General features: G+C 46.4%; 1 protein-coding gene across 1 annotated transcript in view; it reads left to right on the forward strand.

Moving 5' to 3' along the window:
- The first annotated feature begins 982 nt into the window (after positions 1-982).
- Positions 983-18,147, forward strand: part of CDON (cell adhesion associated, oncogene regulated) — a 116,372-nt gene continuing 99,207 nt past the window's right edge. The window contains exon 1 of the mRNA XM_080982331.1: positions 983-1,070. The gene's annotated coding sequence lies outside the window, so the exon portion shown is untranslated. The remainder of the gene's footprint in view (positions 1,071-18,147) is intronic.

Below are 18,147 nucleotides of genomic sequence, written 5' to 3' on the forward strand. Positions count from 1 at the left end.
TGCAAAATGAGACCCTAGAAGACTACAGTTCCTAGTTGTCTTTGGGAGAAGCCATGGCTATTAAAGTTGTATATCAGTGCTTTAAATGGGTGGTGTGGCCTTCAATATCCATGACACATCAAAGACCATGCAGGGGTCCAAAATGGAACTTATTCTTGGCCAATTATGGCAGCAGTGGCCAATGTGATGTCCTCCAGCTCTTCTTCAACTCCAGTTCCCATGGGCCTCAACCACCATGACCAATGGTTGCAGATGGTGGAAGTTGTCCCCCAACAACATCACATTGGCTGTCTCAGCCCTAGGAACCACAAGGTTCTCTTCTATATGCTCAGGAGTCAAGTAGCCAAGGAGAATCTCCTCCGAGAGTTTCCCAGCAAGCATCTTTGTTCAATTTCATCTGAAGACAAGGGGCGGCAGGAAGAAACCGCTATTTCGTTTTCTCCCCTGGAGAAAAAACATGGGTCTCATCTTCCTAGTTGCGGCAAAGGTTAGCCTCTGACCCCTGCCAGACACAAGGAAGGTGTCTGCCCTGAAAGGCAAGCTTGTGTGGAGCAGCCGAATGAATAAAGCCATGGGAGAAGGAGGGGGGGGGATGCTTTATCCAAAACACATGTTTTTTGCCACTATTCTAGTTATCTGGAATATTTCCTGCATGTTTGTTGCCGTGGTAACTGGCCCAGCATGAAAGACCTATTTACTAGGCCCTAGGATAAGAAACAGCCATGTGTTGTCAATTTTAGAGCTCTCTTTCTCTCCCCCCAACACCCCTGTCTCTCTCCCCCCCCCTTATACAGTCCCCCTCTGCTGTATACCCGGATGGTACGGAGCCTAAAAACCCAAGACAAGAACCATCCCTCCTGCTCGCATCATTCCCAAGTAATTTTGTTTTCTCCTTGAGTGAGGTTTTCTTGGCTCCGCATGGAGAACGACTGGGCAAAGAGCCATGGTGGGCTGGGGGGGTGGGTTCTGCTTTGAAGGAAACGTTAAGAAAAAGTGTCTGGTGCCTTAGAGGCGTGATTTGAACAGGAGAGGCTCTGAGACTGGACAAGAATTCACCGACAGAGCAGGAGGTAAGTGAGCACTTCAGCTTTCAGAAGGGGAAGCCGCTGAGTTAGCTGAGGTGAATTCGTCCCTTCTTCCTTCTTTCTCTTTCTCTCTCTTTGCACCTTCTTTCCCCAGTTTCCTCAGGGTGGTCAACCTGAGCTGAAGCTCTTTCACCTTGCTGCTTTCTCACTCCCATCTTTTTTTTCTTCCTGTGAAGCCAGCAGCCTGTCGACAAGCAAACCTGTAGGAAAATATTTGCTCTTCGAACTGCGACAGGAGAGCTGCACTAAGCTGCCTTTCTTACGCTCCAGTTCAGAAGAGCAAAAGGGGAGACATTGATGAGAACATCGAGATTGTGTGGTCGGAGCCTCTCCGTACAATGACAGAAAGATGTAGTCCCCGAGGGACTATGAGACCCTCTCAGAAGGACTCTGGGGACCCAGAATTGATGGTGGCCTGTTTTACAGTCTAAGCCTCCACATGCTCCTTCTGTGAGAAAGTCTTGCAGCTCTATGAGGGATTCCTCCAGTCACCAAGGGGCTCTGTTCATACTAAACGTAATGTGTCATATGCTGGACAGAGCCCCAAGCTTCTGTCTGCAGTTTAGGATTCAGAGAAGTCGCTTCTGGTTGTCCCTGGGGACAGATCTGCTGCCTGAAGTCAGACAGGTGCAAGCTCGTTTGAGATACTTCAGTAATTAAAACCAGTCCAGGTAATTTGCCTGAATTAATTATCCTAATAAAAGACAAATGTCTCCTCTTCTTTTTCTTCAATGTCTCTTTGCTGGACAAATCAGAGTGTGCTTAGAGGTGTGGGTGAGCTGAGGGGAAGAAAGTATGATCTGTCTTTCCACAGGTGTTGCCAAGACACTCCTTGGGAATGTTTGCTTCCCTGAGCTGTGGGATCTCTGGTGCAGTATTGCCTTTGATATATGAAGGATGATGGGTTATGTTGTGATGTATGCAGTTACAGCTGTGTGAGCATTCAAAGCAGAGGTGACTAGGAAAAGGATACATTGTAATGGCGTGTCACTGGCCCTTACCTGTGCCCAGGTGTGTGCAGTACCTGAGCACAAAACTTTGCTGCTTTGGGATCCATAATAATGCCTGAACATCAAACCAGCTGATGTAGGCATACCTCTGGTTGACTGACACATCCGTTTCCTATATTTCATAAGGTGTAACAAGCGGGACTGGATGGTTAGGAGTTTGGGTTTTGTTTCTTCTTATTTTTGTCCAAATGCTCTCTGTTTAGATCAGAGTAGGAAGCTAGTCCATTTAGCTCGGTTACATCTACACCAGGGATAGCCAACGTGGTGTTCTGCAGAGATTGTTGGACCATAAACTCCCATCATCTCTGAGCACTGGCCATGCTGCTTGGGGCAGCTGAGAATTGTAGGCATGGAGGAAAGCTTAAACTTCCGCATATTGTGCATTTGTGCATTCCTGCCACAAAATTCAACAATGTCTGGAGGGCAACACTTTAGCTACCCTTAGTCTCCACTGGTTGGAAGTGGTTCATCAGCATTTCAGACAAGGAACTTGCTCAGCTCTACCTGAATATGACAGGGGTGGAACATAGGATCTTCTGCATATAAAGCATTTACTCTACCACCTTGGTCCCTTCCCAAGGATGTACATGGCAAACCTCAAAAATTACGCATCCCAGGTATGTTATGGCAAAGGGAGCCCACAGCATCATGTATCTGCTCCAACATATGGATGTTAAGATAGGACTGTTCACCCCTAATATTTTGTGCCTTCCCTCTGCTCAGCTTTCCTCTAAAGCAGTATAAGTAAGCACAGTATGAGACAGGATATCAGATAGGGTGAACTTGCACAAAAGACCTGAGAACTCTTTCTCACATCGTTTAATGTATACATTTCCATTGTAATTGCACATATACATGTGCATAAACTCTGCAGTGCTGCATGCATAGAATTTCCTGCAGAAATACATGTTGCTGTATGGATTCCTGACACTACCACCATCCATTATTATTTTTTTAAAAACGCAATATAATTCTAGTTCTCAAGGAAATTGAAATAATATTTTAAACCATGTGCTGTATCTGTCAGAGGTTCCAGTGTTCAAATGATAGAGTTTTGGTGCATGTTGTACTTCCTTGTTCACGTATCCCACAACTCACAACTGACCCGTTCCTTGCCTCCTGCACCCTACTGCTGCTTCCCCCAAATAGTTTATGTTTTGCAAAAAGGTAAGGCATGGGGCTCAGAAGAAAGTTGAGCCCATGCTTTACCTTCATACTTCACACCAAATGAACAATATGGTTATAATAAGGAAGCACATTTACAAAAAATAAAAAGATTGTTTATTTACATGATTGAACTCAAGATGTGGGGTAGATGCCATTATTTCTTCCTGATTTAGAACCTGATTTCTAGAACACATTCGCTACTTTCCCAACCCCATCAAGTAACCCAGGATCAACAAGAGCTGGTGTGCTCAACAGAGAAGTTGTGAGACTGCATCTGTTGAAGTTTGGCACATTATAGAAATGTGGGGAAGGAATATAGCTCAATGGTACAATGGCACATGCTTTGCATGTAAGAGGTCCCAGATTCACCCCCTGGCATCTCCAGGTAGCCAGGGGCTGGGGAAGACCCCTGTCTGGAACCCTGGAGAGCTGCTGGTGGTCATTGTAGATCAGAGAAGGGGAACCCTCTAGCCCTCCAGATGTTGGTGGACTCTAGCCCCCTGTGTCAGCATGGTCCATGGTCAGATATGGTATCCAATGACATCTGGAGGGCCACAGGTTCTTAATCCCTGGTGCAGATCGTACTGAGCTAGAAGAACCAATGGCCTGACTCTGTTTAAGGCAGCATCCTATGTTCCTGGATATATTCTATGGGGCACAGCCATCCAGCCCACTCAATGGCAGCATTATAGTCAACTTGACCATGTGTTCATATTCCAACATGCTTTCCATCTACCCTCAGTGCATATAGCTGATTCTCCCAAGCCCCTGGCAGAAATATCACACATTTAACAACTGTATGGCAGACAGAAACCCTGTCCCATTGCTGAATCTGCATGCAAGGAAAGGCTTTGCCTGGTTTCTGCCTTTCATGCAGAGGTAAAAGCCTCAGCAGTCTTGCTGGTGGGGAGAAGCAACCCTGTTCAGTTAGTAGGCTGCATATTTCACCAGCCTTGGCACTCTGTGAATTTGCTGAAAGTCCCAAGACACGTTGAAATTCCATCAGAAATGGCTGGAATTGAAGGTTGGAGTGGGAAATGAAACATCTCTGATAGGAGGGCAAACTAGGTCACCATTGTGGTTCTCTCTAGCCTGTAGATTTGTGTTACAGACAGCTAGGCTCCCCTTTTGAAGCAAAGCATTCTTTCACATGGATGTGAAGTGACTGTTTCCATACCTTTGGCCAAAACAATACCTCCTGCCATCCCCTAAGAGCAAAAAATGCCAAGAACATTCATTCTGGCATGTGAACTATATGGCAACGGCAGAGCGCGCTGTCGTGAGCCAAGGAAAATACCTCCTGACATTCCCTTAGAAAAATAAAAGCCTAGGTTTCCTCGCAATATGAAATAACTTGAATATTAAAAACAAACAGAGGCCCAGTAACAGGGTCGAGATGCAAAGAGTCATTCCTCATACAGCTGAAGTTTTGCATGCATGGCGATGGGAGCCTCGCTTGTGGTAGCTTCACCCACATGCAACCAGAAGTAAGTAGAAGGAAATATGATGGCACTGGCACTGGCCAGTAGGCAACCACAATACTAATACAACGGCCATCCACCCCACACACATGCTATTTCATCTGCAATACTTCTACTCCCCGGACAAATCGATCACCCCATCAATCCTTGAAGTGCTATCATCTTTCTCATCTGTATGGATGTATATGCTCACTTTTGCATGACTGGAACTTATCTCCAGAACAGAGGTAAACCCGCACTGATTGATCTGTACACTTTGCCTTTGGCCCCATCCACCACTTACATGAGGGCCCTGGAAAGTTCAGACTAAGGGAAAGCAATGTTTGGGTTGGGTTCCCCACCCCATGGGGACAGATAGAAAAGGACACCTTCATCCCAGTATGGCTCCCCTTTATCACATGCACAGCTCAACGAGACAACCCACAGACTGCATACCAATCAATATGGCTTACCTGACCCAACAATCCCACCCACCACCCTCACAAATGCAAACAACCTCACTTCAGCCAACTACAGACAACCAACCACACCCTGGGCCCCCCAATCCCTCTCACTACCAAGGAAAAGTAAGAAGTGAAGAGAAAGAGAACCTACCCAGTTGACACCGGCCAACCCCCCCCCCCAAAAAAAACCCCACATGTACACTATACAAAAGAATATGTTTCACCACCCCACACCTCCTCTCCTCCCTCTCTTCTTCCCCGACTCCATACTGAATACAAAACTAATGTCTCATAGATAATGCAACTGATTTGTAGAAAAGTCTTTAAACCAGAAAAAAGAGACAAGGCATGTGCTTTGGTAAACCAAGAAAAGCTTTAATAATACTACTACTAGTAGTAGTAGTAATAATAATAATAATAATAATAATAATAATAATGTTCCCCACTTTAAACAACCTGCAGTGCTAAAAATGAAATACTTATTCTGAGAGCCAAATGGATGCATGGAGGATGGGCACCCTCAATTCCCCAAGCTCTTCTCAGAATCAGAGGCCGACTGACAGTGGCGTAGCGTGGGGGGTGCAGGGGGGGCCGGCCACACCAGGCGCAACATCTGGGGGGGCGCGCTCGCACTCACAGCTCTCTGCCCCTACCGGGTTAGGGGGCGCAAATTACTTGCCTTGCCCCGGGTGCTGACAACCCACGCTACGCCACTGCCGACTGAGCAAGGAGGCGTTCTGGTGATGGACTGTGGGAAGACAAGCCATGGGAACGGCATGGGATCTTCTCAAATGCACACCCACTTTCCATGACACTGAGCCCCATCCCACATTTTGAACATGATGGGGGCAGACCAAGGGATGGAGAACCTTTTTTTAGCCTGAGGGCCACATTCTTCCATGAGCAACTTTCTGGGGGCCACATGCCAGTGGTGGGTGTGGTCAAAGGGTGTGACTTTCATCTTTGCTACATTCTGGCCACGCAGGTGCTAGAGGTTTGTATGCAAGTGCCCATATCTCTCTACTCAGTCAGGCAGCAGGTATTATCACATTTCCATCCAGGCATATTCCAGCCAGGCAAAAGTGCTCAAGGAGTAGCTCAGAGTGGGGGGGGGTGGGCTAGGGAGAGTTCTGAGGGCCAGAGAGATATTGAGGGCTGCAGGCTCCCCATTCCTGGCTTTTTGCAGACATGACTGGTAATTTGATCTTCAGTTTTCCTATACCAGATATGCATATGTAACCGTAATATACCTGTAAATCCTTGCATTTCCCTTTGCCTTCGGTCTGCTGAGCTGGAGAGAGTTTTGTTGATGAAAAGCTGTGAAATGCCAGGGCCAGGTCACATGCCCATTGCAAGGTGCTCTGCGTAAGGGTAACACTGCGGTTTGTTTTGGAGCAGCCATGGCATGTGCCAGTGGCCAGGGTGCCCAGACGACCAGGGCTATGTTTATAATAACAGTGTTATGTGTGTAGTAAGAGCAGCCTATAAAAGGCAATGCAGGCTGGTGGTTGTAGAGGAGAAATGTAAACATATAGCTGAAAGTTAGAGGCAGACCTGCTGGGCTATGAAGAAACTTGCTTGTGAGATAGAGATGGGATTGAGACTAGAGGAAGCCTAGCGTGCAGGCAGTTTAAGGAGGTCTCTGTCTGCCAAGCATAAAAACCTCAAAACCTGACAATATTAGGAGTCAGGTCACACAGCCCTTGGCTCTGTCCGTTTGGAATATTGCTGTGAAAACGACGACAGCCTTGTAGAAATTTCATAAAGCTTTTCTTGAAATCTGACAGAGGATTTGATTTTGCACCTTTAGTCTCCTGCCTTCAGATCCACAGCATTACACATTTTTTACTTGGGTGCTATCGGCCGACGGTTAACATTTCTGTGTACTTGTCAAGGATATTTTCATAATATGCTGACCTGTCATGCCGTTTGCAGTCTGATCCTCTGACCGCCATCATGTTGCACCAAAAAGACCCATTTAAGTTACTGAACGTGCCCCCAGTTTACAACTTTTCCATTCTAACTCAGAAGCATGGAACATTTAAGACTACAAAGTCAATGATTCAGTGTTGCGCTGAGCAAGAAAAGGAAAGAAAGGAACATGTGTGACACCATTCAGGGCCTAAATTAATTTAACCAAGTAACTGAGAAAGTATGGAAGTTGATTGCTTGGGGCCAGGGAAGTGGAATGCATCTTGTGTTTGTTTGTTTTTTTTGTTTTTAATGATATTTATTCAAAGTTTCATCAATACATAAAGAAAAAACTCCAGCCCTAACCCAAAAGAGAAAAAAGAAAAAATAGAGAAAGAGAAAGAAAGAAAAAAAAGAGAAAAGGAAAAATACAAATCTCGGATTACAACTTTTCATTTGCTTAATTCTTGAACCTCCTCACACCTCCCTTTTTGTATTCTAGTTTAGTTCGTTGTTTCAGCAAATTCTTCCCATATTTCTCAATTTTAATTTAAATAATTAATCTTCACAATCTATCTTATTTATTAATCAACATAACCTTTCCCTCTTTTAATATAATCTGTTATTCAATTTGCCTTAATCTTTAACCTTATCTTGTCTTAAAAATCTTAAAATTTCAAAATCACATCACATTCATACATTTCTCCTTAAAATCATTTCTACTAAAGCCAATTTGGTTCCTTTCCAGCATATTCCCTCAAATTTCATTAATATTACACTAATTCCAAAATTAACATAAGAATTTCTATGATTTTCATCCAACGTCCCATCTTCCTGGTTTCGGTCATATCAGTCCTTTCTGTCCGTTACATAGTCCATCAATCTGGTGTTCTGATGTCCGAGGCTGGAATGCATCTTGTGTTTGGGCTATCATTTGTGTTATGCTTATTTTCTTGTAACAGTTTATTTTATTAAAGTTCTTTTGGATGGGGTAAAACATAGTTTGGAGGTGGAGGCAAGCATTGGAACCAGAAGCCTCTCTGAGCCATGAACACACATACAAGTGATGCGCCTCTTTGGCTAGTTATCACATGCCTAGAATTCTCCATCCGATCACCTGGACACTCATAGCTCCCACTGCCCCTGGCTCAAGAATCTGCCTCTAAAATGCCAAGAATGAGCCCATCTCAAACAAGGGAGGAGGCTGGAGGCCACTATTCCTTTGCACAGGTGTCAAAGCAGAGTGCCTCGAGTGGGATCTCCCCAGATTGACAACACAACATTACATGGAGCAGCATCTGCCATCATTCCTGAGCGCGGAGCACAATGTGCGGCCCGCAGGCAATCCACAAGGTCAGAGTCCTGACCTCCAAAGACACAGCCCCACGGGCTGGAATGTGTTTCCACAGCAACCTGTTGGGTTTGGATTTCCCCACCCCACCCCAACCGCCTCACTTATCAAGGGGACAGTTTCTGTTTTGGCAGCTAATGGAGCAGCCTGGGAGTGTAACTGGATCCACAGCTGGAATTAAAGTAATGGCCTGGCTTGTTTAAGAAGTTTGATGGATGGGGAACCCCTTGGGGTGAGTGGAGGAGGGGGCTGGATACTCAAGGCCGAGTCTCGGGAGCTGGTGCTGAAAGCAGAAGGCCACCTGCCCTTGTTGATCCAGAGCCCTCCTTCTAATTTGAGTCCCTCCTGGGTTGTTTGTGGTCTGGTGGGTGGTTAGATGCCAGCCGGAGAGATCTGATGAGTGGCAGAGCCAAGCTGTTTGCTTTAGCTTGGAGTACTGGCTCGCTCTTTGGTTTCCCCCCTTTCAAGTGGCAACTGAGGTTGTGTTGTGGGGAATGTGGGCAAACAGGGGTCCGGACAAAGAGGAAGCTGCCATCGAGCCTCAGCGTGGCAGAAGGAGCTGCTTGTTCAGCATCTCATATTTCCAGCCAAGGCCTTTGCAGGCGATGAATTTATCTATATTTGGCCATTTCAATGCCACACCCATGATAAATGAACCTTGCAGTGCCTGAAAGGTTGATTCTCCCTGGTCACTGCTATTGAGAATGCTCACTGTGCTAGTCCAGTGCTCCAATTTGGAGGGGAAATGCAGAATGTTATCTGCAAGATCCTCCTCAATTTTAGTTCAATCACAAACATGGTAGCCTTTTTAAAAACAGTAGCTCAGGAGGCCAGCACAGAGGGGAAAGGGGCTGTCACTCCTTATGATTTAAGTCATATGCCTATTTTATGTATATTTAATCTTCCCGGGCTGCACCTTTTGGCATGTCATGGTCATGTGGCCTTAGTCTTGACCAGTTTCCCTCTATATCCATAAGTGTGAGCATCTGTAAACACAGCATCTCTCCGGATTATAGTAGCCAGTTAGGCATCACCAAAAGCAAGAGCAAGTCAATTTTGCATAACATTTGCATATTGTAATGTACAGCCACAAGCTGACAAATTATGGGTTGCGTCCAATACAGCACTAAGTTGACGTCACTTAGCGGCATACTTGTCCCACCGGCAAAATGTTTTGTGCGAGAGAAATGTTGTGGTGCAATAGAAGGCTGGTTGCCAGTAATTTTGTTGTGTAGCAGATTGTGCAATCTGTTGTACAATGACTTTCCACCAGTGCAGTTGATACAATGGGTTCCTCCGTTGCACAACTTTAAAACTCACCTGTCTGCTAGTGCATTGGCCCTTAATAACAATACAGTGGTGCCTCGCAAGACGAAATTAATCCGTTCCGCGAGTGTCTTCGTCTAGCGGTTTTTTCGTCTTGCAAAGCAACCCTATTAGCGGCTTAGCGGATTAGCGCTATTAGCGGTTTAGCGGCTATTAAAGGCTTAGCGGCTTAGTGGCTTAGCTGCTAAAAGGCTATTAGCGGCTTAGCGGCTTAGAAAAAGGGGGGGAGCGAAAAAATCAACTCAAGACTCGCAAGACATTTTCGTCTTGCGAAGCAAGCCCATAGGGAAATTCGTCCTGCGAAGCAACTCAAAAACGGAAAACCCTTTCGTCTAGCGGGTTTTCCGTCTTGCGAGGCATTCGTCTTGCGGGGCACCATTGTAAAACCAAATCCATTGCAGGTGAGGAGCTCTAGTTTCTCTGTACTCCAAGAGCCTGCAGCATTCAAGCCTAAGTACAGTTCAGAGGGAACGAGGGTCTTCTCACCTGGATGAGTGGTTCACAGCAACCAACTTTCACAGTGAGAAAACTGATACAGCACCGATGAGTTCAGGCCCTATGCAAGCCTCTGTCTTCCTTCGCTGTTGTGTGTGTCAGCCTGAAGGTTGCTATGGGAAAGTCTCGGTCTTCTGTGGGAACCTCAGCACAAAGCTCTGTCACCCCCACTTCCCAACCCCCTGTGTTGTGTCCCGAAGAAGCACCTGGACCTGTGCCCCCATGAAGCAGAGAGCGGGGAGCTGTTGTCCTGCAAAAACTGCTCCCTCGGCCCTGTTTGCATGCAAAAGTCTTGCAGCAGGAGACTCTGTAGGCGTGGACCCAGCCCAGCCGACAGTGGGATTTGCATACATCAAAGCCGCAGACAAGGAGCCTCCCATGTGTTTGTCAGCCTGAGTTAGAGATGATACGGGCCGGAGCTATTGTCTGTCCTTAAGCCACCCCTGAAAAGATCCACTTTCAATATCTGAAATAATTTCTCCCTCGGTTATTAAGAGACGAGTGGCGGCCACTTACTGAGAGGTCTCCAGCTGTGTAGCCAATGGGGTTTTCATGGCCTTTGGAAGCGAGGCCGGTCCTTTATGAGAAAAAAGAGAGGTTTCCTGTGGGAAGAAAGGTTGGCCAGGGCGTATGTATGTCACTGTGGGTACTATGGACCTTGAGCAGGTTCTGTCACACTTGTCTTGCACTAAGGAGAGGCGTGCTGTCATTTCCCAGGCTTTTGGGCAATTCAGATGCATCACGAGCAAAACCAATATGAATCATAAGCATAAGCTGTTTGTCTAGGGAACAGCCAGATGGCCCTGGTTTGAGGAGCTAGGCAAACTGATTCAGCCCTTCCAGTGCCCACAGAGGTGTAGGGTACCTCAAACTGCCTGAGCCCTCTTTGGGTTCCACAGAGCTGAAGGAAACCCACATGGGACCACTGGGGGTTGCATCCCCTGCCTAACTGACTCGGGGTGGGCATTTGCACATCGCCAAGAAAAGAGTGGTGGTACTGTGGTCTAAACCACTGAGCCTAGGGCTTGCCGATCAGAAGGTCGGCGGTTCAAGTCCCTGAGACGGGGTGAGCTCCCATTGCTCAGTCCCAGCTCCTGCCAACCTAGCAGTTCGAAAGCACGTCAAAGTGCAAGTAGATAAATAGGTACCGCTCCGGCGGAAAGGTAAACGGTGTTTCCGTGCGCTGCTCTGGTTTCACCAGAAGCGGCTTAGTCATGCCGGCCACATGACCCGGAAAAACTGTCTGCAGACAAACGTCAGCTCCCTCGGCCTATAGAGCGAGATGAGCACCGCAACCCCAGAGTCATTCGCAACTGGACTTAACTGCCAGGGGTCCTTTACTTTCTTTCTTTTTTAAGAAGAGAGGGAGAGGGAAAGAGGGAGCAGAGCTGCATAAGAAGAAGAAGAAGAGTTTGGACTTGATACCCCGCCTTTCACTCCCCTTCAGGAGTCTCAAAGCGGCTAACATTCTCCTTTCCCTTCCTCCCCCACAACAAACACTCTGTGAGGTGAGTGGGGCTGAGAGACTTCAAAGAAGTGTGACTGGCCCAAGGTCACCCAGCAGCTGCATGTGGAGGAGCGGAGACGCGAACCCGGTTCCCCAGATTAGGAGACTACCGCTCTTAACCACTACACCACACTGGCTCTCACATCTGTGAATTTATGTGTATAGATGTGCAAATTTTGAAATAATGACTATGACTGAAATACCTTTCCCCAGAGCAAGGAACATGGAGACCAGCTGGCCCGTGTACCTGCTCAGTATGTTCTCCAGATACTAACTGTAAATGGGCAACTTGGGTACAATTAGGTACATCCACACCATTAAAAGCACTGTTATTCCACTTAAACAGTCATGTCTTGAGTTTGTTGAGGGTGCTGAGAGTTGTTAAGACTCCCTCAGAGAGCTACAGTTCCCAGCACCCTTAACAACTTGCCAGCAAACTTGGACCAGCCGGACAGTCCTTCAAGTGAAAGATGCCTTCAGAGATGGAGGTGTTGTCTGTCAGTTAGGATCCATGGACCCCCTAAGACATGAGTAGGTAAACTAAGGCCCGGGGGCCGGATCTGGCCCAATCGCCTTCTCAATCCGGCCTGCGAACAGTCTGGGGATCAGCGTGTTTTTACATGAGTAGAATGTGTGCTTTTATTTTAAAATGCATCTCTGGGTTATTTGTGGGGCATAGAAATTTTTTCATTTATTTTTATTATTTTCAAAATATAGTCCAGGCCCCCACAAGTTCTGAGAGAAAGTGGACCAGCAATAAGCTAGGGTGTAAGTGACCAACTTGCAGCCCATAAGCTGAAATTAATCCAGGAATTTATATACTGTATACATAAATACATGTTTGTGTGTTTGTTTGTTTGTTTGTGTGTGTGAGTGTGTGTGTGTGTGTGTGTGTGTGTGTGTGAGAGAGAGAGAGAGAGAGAGAGAGAGAGAGAGAGAGAGAGAGTCAAGTATCAAAATAATTTGAAAGGGCTTGGGTGCTTTGAATTTCAATTTGTGGGATAAGGCACCATATACCGTTTTGTCCTAAAGAGCAGAATATGTCAGGCCAGCTTTGGAAACGAACAGACTAGCGGTTGAGGCTAATGGCTAATGCTAAGCAGAACAGGAATTCTGTCTCTGATTCCGTAACTGAATTACACCAGAATGCCCAGTCTCCCAATCCCCTTGGGAACCTGCTACTGCTCCAACTGGGCAGCGGCTGACAGGTAAAGAATGGGAAGGAAGCGTGCTTCGGTGCAAAAAGGTTATCAGTCCGGTGCTGTGACAGTCAGCAGAAACCTGCCTTGGTCAGAGGCTATGCCAGAGACAAAGGGAAGATAGCCCAGGGGTGAGGAGCTAGAGAATAAGGGAGGCCTGGAGGTGAGGCTTTGTTACCATGGCTACCAGGATGCAAACACGGCTGTGCGCAAAGATGCTGGAAGCAAGGAGCAGCTTCTTAAGAAACCGTTTTTTGGTGTGTGTGGCCTTTTTGGCTGCGTAATGTGCCTGTTGAATAAATATTTCTCTTTCGCTACAATCCAGTGACACTTTCATTGTTTTTACTTCATAAACAAGAAGGCTGAGTTTCTATAACTTTTGTTTGTTTGACTTGTCTCCTTCGTTGTGCTAAAGGCAATGGAAGGGAAAGAGCAGAACACTCTTATTTGGGACTGGGAAGCGTAATGCCATGTCAGGCTTCCCCAAGCTGGAGCCCTCCAGATGTTTCGGACAGCAGCTGAGCTGGCTGGAGCTGATGAGAGCTGTGGTCCAAAACATCTGTGTGGCACCAGGTTGCAGGAGGCGGTGCTATTCTGAGGCTGCTGCAAGGGCCAAACAGAAAATTGACTTTGACGTTTGGGGCCCTGAAATTGGGAAGCTGTTTTTAACTGTTTGGGAGTGATGTTTACCGTGCTTTGTACACAGAACATCATTTGACAGAGGAAGTTGAGCTAAAGGGAGAATGAATTTTAAAGACAGGTTGTCAGGATGCTCAGCAGGGAAGAGAGACCTGAAAGCCACAAAAGAGATGTCACTTCTGCACACATTACAATATGTTGTAAATAAATGCCAATTACATGTGCATTTGATGGATCATTGCAGTGCAGGTACAAACCTCTGGCTGATCTTGGTTTGAAGTTTGGCTAGGAGTCTCACAGCTTCTTTTCATGAATGTACTGCTTCATGTTATTTGTTAATCAGTACAGTGGTACCTCGGGTTAAGTACTTAATTCGTTCCAGAGGTGTGTTCTTAACCTGAAACTGTTCTTAACCTGAAGCACCACTTTAGGTAAGGGGCCTCCGCTGCTGCTGCGCCGCCGGAGCACAATTTCTGTTGTCATCCTGAAGCAAAGTTCTTAACCCGAGGTACTATTTCTGGGTTAGCGTAGTCTGCAACCTGAAGCGTATGTAACCTGAAGCATATGTAACCCGAGGTACCACTGTAATGGCTAGTGACCCTTGGGACTGGTAGGAAGGAAGACCGGGAGACCAACAGTAGATGGCACTAGAATTGATGACAGGCAGATCTAACTAACTCAGGAATTGGTTCATTCCCCCCCCCCCCCCCAATTATAATCCGGCCCCTCACAAGGTCTGAGGGACAGTGAACCCCTGGTCTAATACATTTCCAAGCACAATTCAAAGTGTTGGTGCTGGCCTCTAAAGCCCTAAATGGCCTCGGTCCTGTATACCTGAAGGAGCGTCTCCGCCCCCATCGTTCCACCCGGACACTGAGGGCCTTCTGACAGTTCCCTCACTGCGAGAAGCCAAGTTACAGGGAACCAGGCAGAGGGCCTTCTCGGTAGTGGTACCCGCCCTGCGGAACGCCCTCCCACCAGATGTCAAAGAGAAAAACAACTATCAGACTTTTAGAAGACATCTGAAGGCAGCCCTGTTTAGGGAAGCTTTTAATGTTTAACAGACCACTGTATTTTAATACTTTGTTGGAAGCCGCCCAGAGTGGCTGGGGAAACCCAGCCAGATGGGCGGGGTATATATAATAAATTATTATTATTATTATTATTATTATTATTATTATTATTATGGTCCTTGTGATCCTTTCCAACCCTATGATTCTCTACCTTCCCAGCTTCTGGAGTCCTGCGCATCTCAACACGTCCCATTTTCTTTATCAGTTTTGGTCACCTTTTCCAGCTCCTCCTCCCATTTTCTTTACCTCCAGTGGAGCACTCTCTTCCAACTATCTTTTATTGGTTTTCTTGCTTCTCAGTCCTCTGCCTCTTCTTTTTTTCCTGGGCTCTCCTGCTGGCTCTACCTCTCCATACCTAGACCTTCCTCCTAACACCCTGTTTTCGCAGTGGCCAGCCAAACGCCCATGGGAAACCCACAAGCAGAATCTGAGCACAAGAGCATTCTCCCCTTCCTGTGGTTTCCAGCAACTGGTCTTCAGAAGCATTGATGCCTCTGACTATCTGAAGCTGTGCTTAGACTATGTTTTTAACCTTTCCTGCAAAAACTTTGATGCCACTGCCAGACGTATAGCTGCTCTGTATCATATATGCAAGAACACCCTATCAGTGATTATTCTCTGATCTCTCCCGCCGGCCTCGTTCCCTCCTTCAGTTCTGAAAAATATCCCCAAATGCTCTAAAGTAGGGCAGAGGTTGGGGAGGGGGTGTTATTGGGGGTGGGGGGTTGTCATATTTTGCTGGTCCTAAGGCCCCAGATTACCTTAATCCTGTTCTGTGTATAAGGAGAGGAGACAGTAAGGAAATTGTCTCTTTTTCAATTCCTGGAGGAGTCGAGAGATTTTGTTTGAAGACAGTTCTTAATTTCCTGCCTTGCGTGCTTCAAAGCTGAGGTATGCCTTAGGGAGTTTTTGGGGACTGCTCTGCTCGCAAGAGCTCAGGAAGCAGAGCTCGTGGGGAAAATGACAGCTGCAATTTTAATATGATGACTGCTTTTCAAATGAGCTCAATTACGGACGCAGGGCTGTTGCCCTGTTGACAGTGTTGGTTAAAAACCAGAAGAACAACTCCATCGGATGCAAGGAAAGCAACCAGGCTAAAGGACGAACACTGAAATGGGCCTCTTGCTAAAGCTTCACTGGGGCCAAAGGAAGCATGGAAGGTTTTCTTTCTTTCTTTCTTTCTTTCTTTATATATATATCTATAGATAGATAGATAGATAGATAGATAGATAGATAGATAGAGATATATACAGTCATACCTCGGGTTACAGACGCTTCAGCTAGCATTTTTTCAGGTTATGGACGTGCCGAAACCCAGAAGTACGGGAACGGGTTACTTCCAGGTTTTGGCGGTCGCGCATGCGCAGAAGCGCTAAAACACACTTTGCGCATGTGTAGAAGTGCCGAATCGCAACCCGTATGTGCGCAGATGCAGCGCTGCGGGTTGCAAACGTGCCTCCCACACAGATCCCGTTCGCAACCTGAGCATCCACTGTGTGTGTGTGTGTGTGTGTGTGTGTGTGTGTGTGTGTGTAGGTTTACAAAAGTACCAGTATGTGCAATGTCTCTTTTTCAAGTTACATTTTCTACAGATCAGTTTCATTTGTTGAGACATTAGTATTACATTAGGAAGAAAAGGGGGAAAGAGGTAGAGGGGGGAATGGGGAGTGGGGTGGGGGTCAGGTGGCAATGCTTCTATTCTACTTAGTGTGGGGGGGGGGCTTTGTGTCAGCATCACCTGTGTGGGTTCTCTTTACTATTCGCTTGTATCCCTTTGGTGGTGAGAGAGGTTGGGGGTTGGCCTAAGGTGTGGTTGCTTGTTTTTGATTGTAACCCGCCAACAGCATTCGAATCAATCTGGCTAAGCTGATGCAAACACACCCACACCCCACTCACACAAGAAACCAAAGTTTTCTTTCACTTCTGAGTATCTGTAAAAAGGGCTGCAATGAATTGCTGGTGAATTGGTGCAATTTCATAGCTGTCAACTTTTCCCTTTTCTTGCGAGGAATCCTATTCGGAATAAGGGAATTTCCCTTAAAAAAAGGGGAAACAGCTATGCAATTAGTGTTGCTAGAAACGTTTTGGTTGGCTAAAAGTGTGTGTCTGGTTGATCAGGTAGCAGGTTCTTACTTTTTAAATGGCCCTGGCCACATCCACACCAAACATTCAAAGCACATGACTTTCCCTGAAGAATCCTGGCAGCCACAGCTTTTAAGGGTGTTGGGAACTGTAGCCCCATGGGGGAGGGTAAAACTACAGTTCCCAGGATTCTTGGTGGGGAGAGGAGCATGACTGTTAAAGCGATACTAGTATGCTTTAAATGTGTGGTGTGGGTGTGTTCTTTAAAGCTGTAGAGGGTCAAGTGGTTTTTGAGAAGTGGAGAATGCTTTTCAGCTGCATGCCCTCCTGGGCAACCCCACTGATGGGAACGGCCACAGGCAACAGTGGGTGGGGCCAGAGGCAAAAGTAGGTGGAGCAATAGAGACTAATCTTTCTTTTTCAGAGAAGCGTGCATTCCAATCACACGCAACTATGGGGTTTCTGTTTCTACAGACATAGGGCTACTATACGTCTGGGATCCCGGACATATCCGGGATTCATCCATTGAAAATAGTGTCCAGGCAGAATTTTGGAGAAGCGGTAAAATGTCAGGGAAAACTGGGAGCGTATGGCAACCCATGTCAGAAGTGTTGATTTTTTGGCGAATTTCCATAAAAATTGCTCCAAAACTTCATTTTTCATTCTTTGAAGTTTTGCAAAAAAAAAAACAAAACAAAACTCAACAGCTTTGCACCCCCCCCCAAAGACAACTTCGCTCCCCAAAAAGTTCAACAACTTTTGTGTCCGGATTTTTACTTTTTGAAATAACTCTATACCCTCCAACATTTCTCCAATGAAAATAGGGACGTCCTAAGGAAAAGCGGGGAACTTGGAGGGTCTGAAATTTTTGCAGATTTAATGTCTATTATATTGAGTAATCAACTATTCTTCCTCTGATTCTTTGACTTTAATCACAGGACTGTGCTTAGGTTCAGTGAGAGTTGGATACCAGTGTTCGAGCAAGTCCAATGTCTGTTCCATCCACATTGGATCAGTTTTTTTATTATGGCCTGAGGAGGTGGACAAGCTGCTTAAAGAAGTGCAGCCGACCGCTTGCCTCCTTGGCCCTTGCCCATCTTGGTTTCTTAGAGCTACCTGTAAGAGGATGACCGGGCGAGTCCAGAGAGTGATTAGTGTTTCACAGAAGAAAGAGAAGGAAATGCCATCGGCATTGAAGGAGGAAGTGCTGTGCCTCCTCCTTAAGAAGACCTCCGTGGACCCCAAGATGTTAAAATAACCATTGCCCGGTGGTCTTCTGGGGGCAAGATGCTAGGGAAGATGGTAGCAGTCCAGCTTCAGGCATGCTTGCAGAAAACTGCGTACTTGGATCTGTTCTAGTCTGGCTTGATCATGGCAC

This window comes from Podarcis pityusensis (assembly GCF_964106645.2).
Source record: "Podarcis pityusensis genome assembly, chromosome: 15".
Lineage (NCBI taxonomy): Eukaryota > Metazoa > Chordata > Lepidosauria > Squamata > Lacertidae > Podarcis > Podarcis pityusensis.